Genomic DNA, 3,708 nt, shown 5'->3' with positions numbered 1-3,708 from the left:
CTAAATCTTTGTAAACTGAATATTACAAAACACTTCAAGATGGTGTAGCAAAGACTAGCCTAGTCTTCTATTCTCAGGGCTACTCATCCCTCAGAAGTTTTTGGAAACCAAGTGAATTAAGCTTTCACCTCTACTACTCTGGATAATGTCAAAGCCTAGCTAAGTAGCACTACCCGCTGACATTCGCCTTGGTGCCTGGGTGTAATCCAAAGTATCTATAGACATTTGGCAACTTACTCTTAGAATCATATAAATTTAGAATTGGAAAAGTTCACTAAATTTATCTAGCCCATATTCTTCATTTTCACATGAGGTACTAAAGCCCTCAGATGTTCTATCATTTGCTCAAGGGCACTCAACTCAATGAGTATGTGGATGTGAGCTATCAGGTCTCCTTAACTTCAAGCCCAGTTCTTGTAACTCTACAGCATCTTCTTTATCCAACTCTCAGAGAATTTCTATGACCCAGAAGTACTTGGGAGCAATGTTTAATCATTAGATCCTTCTAAAATGAGGAGGAAAAATTCATTAATTCAGGAACTCAAGAAAAACCAGGACTTCTGGATACTTTCTGTTTGGAAATCATGTGAAACGCTAGTGTATATAATCCTTTATTCTACTCATATTTTTTGTGGGATACAAGAATATTGACCTCAGACTCGTCCTGAAACTCTGAAGTAATGAGTGTTCAAAATACCTTATCCAGAGTTCCAAAGGCTTCTTTTCAAAGAAATGTCCTGCCTCTAAGGGTGACTGCAGTCTTCCAGGGTGGGAGCGTAGGGGCTGGGGATGGAGCTAGGTATTGGATGCTGACACTGTTAAGGTTAATGATGTCAGGTCAAATAATTGCCATATATTTTTTCTCATTACCTCACTGGCTTCGTCTGTTACAGCAGTAAGATATATAGTACAAACACTTAAATACATACAGAAAAGGGAGATATTTTAAAACGAAAGGGCTTCAAGATTATTCCTCTAGGGATGGTACAGAATCTGTCTGCCTATGAGGTAGAGGGAGTAACCTCTCCTAAATTTTAAGATCAAAATTAGCAAGAAGAGGAGCCAAACTTGGGCTAGGCTAGGAATTTAGGACTTAGCCTCTCTTATGGATGTAATTATGTTATTCCTGTAAAGCTACAGACATAGAAAAGATGACTTCAAATAAAACATACAGACAGCACAAAGGCCCACATGTTTAACTGCACAATCAGGTTGAAACCACAGCCATAAAAAATTGGCCTGTAGAATCCTAATCCATTAAAACAAAAGAAAAATTTTAGAGGACATGTCAAACAGATGAGAGATTAAGAAACTGAGGGCCTTGACAGTTAAGAGACCTTCCAAAGGTCACACAACTGTCAGAGGCAAATCAGTCAGGCCTCTGCATATATTTTATATTATCAACTGCCTGCTTTGTACTGTTTTGAAGCAGAAGTCCAACCCCAAATTTAGGAATTGAAATGTAAACTGCTTTAATCTATGAATAGGAGAATTTTGAGATAAGTCAAGGTCAAAGGAGACTACAGGAAAAGATATTACATATTTTCCTTTTGTCATTATTCAATGAGCTGTCCATTGGCTAGGTATAAGCTGTGGAAAGATTTCTCCTGGATTCATCTATTCCCTGGAAAGAAAACTCAATCTGGCTTAAGAGAAAAAATTCCTCTCCATGTAATGATAAATTGTCTAAATTGAAAGCTCACACCATAATCAAAGTTGAACCGTACAGACATCCTACAAAATTAAATTTTCATCTAGTGAATCTGAATGTTTTGAGGAAAAAATACTTCTGTTTTTAAGGCCTATTCCCAGGTAACTAAAACATAATCATAATGATATTTTTTCTTCATTTCTATAAGCTCTGTTTTTAGTGGAATGCTTAATGTTCTTTGAATGTAACCACCAATAATACTATTTTTATAAGAAAAAATGCCTGTATATGTTGATATATAATGATTCATGCAGTTTTGCTGAAACTAAATATAAACTTAACATATTTTTTAATGTGTCAAGAAGTTTAACCACACAAAATGTTCAGTGTACATTCATAGTTTTCTTTTGTACTGTACTGAAACTAAATTTCATATTTTCATACAATCTATACAATCTGATTCTCTGTGTGTTTCAAATTTACCCAAATATTATCTCTATAATAGTGCCACTAAATAGTTTAAGATGTAGTTGATTTAAACTACTAGTCACAAACCTCAAGAATCAATAATTTTATAAACAATACATTCATTTTTTTTTTTTACATAACTATCTCCAGGCCCCAAACTATCTTTCTAAATTTATCTCCCACTTGTCCTCATCCTGACGCAGCTCTAGACGCTGTGAGCTGGTGTCTTCCAGCTCATGCTTCTCCAGCTGTCTTGCTCAGCTGATTATGCTCTTTCCTCTAACAGCCAGAAGCTTAAATTCTACCGAGCCTTCTAGAGCCACGTCGGATACCTTCCTAGTGCCACAGCATTTCCTAATAACTTGGTCAGGGATAATCTCATCTGCCTGACAGACTGTAACTTTCATTTCTTCCTGCTGCACCATCACCTTTTGCCTCATAGCATGGATCTTTAGGGAACAATTTATTATAGTGGTAAGAGTGAGAACTCAAGAGCCATACAACCTGAGTTCAAATCCTGCCAAACTATTGGCTCACTGTGGATCTTAGGAATATAGTTTAACCTCTCTTAAATCCAATTTCATCATTTATCAAATGAGATAATTATAGTACCTACTTTGTAAAGTTGTAATAATCTAAGATTATAACATATAAAATGCATTGAAAGGTGTCTAATACCTAGTAAGTGCTCAATAAACATAAGCAACTAGCAATACTTTAATTTTCTTACTATTATCATCATTATTTGCAGTGGAAAGAGCCTCTACTAATAATTAAGTGACCCAGGAAGTTGCCTAATCTTTCCAAGTTTTTGTTTTCCTATCCGTACTAAAGCAAAACTTCTGCACAGCAAAGGAAACAATCAATAAAGAGACAACCTGCAGAATGGGAGAAAATATTTGCAAACTATCCATCCAACAAGGGATTAACAACCAGAACATATAAGAAACTCAAACAACTCAATAGCAAAAAAACAAATAATCGGATTTACAAATGGACAAATGATCTAAATAGATGCTTCACAAAAGAATACATACAAATGGCCAACAGGTATATGAAAAAAAAAATGCCCAACATCAGTAATCATTAGAGAAATGCAAATCAAAACCACAATTATATCACTTCACTCCAGTTAAAATGACTATTATCAAAAGGACAAAAATAATAAATACTGGCAAGGATGTGAACACTCACACTGTTGGTGGGAATGTAAATTAGCACAGCCACTGTAAAAAACAGTATGAAAGTTCCTCAAAAAACTAAAAATATATCTACCATATGATCCTGCATTCTCACTGCTAGGTATACATCCAAAAGAAAGAAAATCAGTGCATCAAAGAGATTATCTACACTCCCATGTTTATTGCAGCACTATTCACAATAGCCAAGGTAAGGAAGGAACCTAAGTGTTTATCAGTGGATAAATGTATAAAAGAAAACATGCCATACATATAATTAATATATATGGCATTTATACATACATATACATATACAGCATATATTACTAATATATTAATATTATATTACATATACTTATATATATATAAATAACTTTTTGTATATTTCAAAATACCTACAAGATTTGGAAT

The sequence above is a fragment of the Symphalangus syndactylus genome, chromosome 7 (assembly GCF_028878055.3).
Source record: "Symphalangus syndactylus isolate Jambi chromosome 7, NHGRI_mSymSyn1-v2.1_pri, whole genome shotgun sequence".
Lineage (NCBI taxonomy): Eukaryota > Metazoa > Chordata > Mammalia > Primates > Hylobatidae > Symphalangus > Symphalangus syndactylus.
This window is presented reverse-complemented; position numbering follows the sequence as displayed.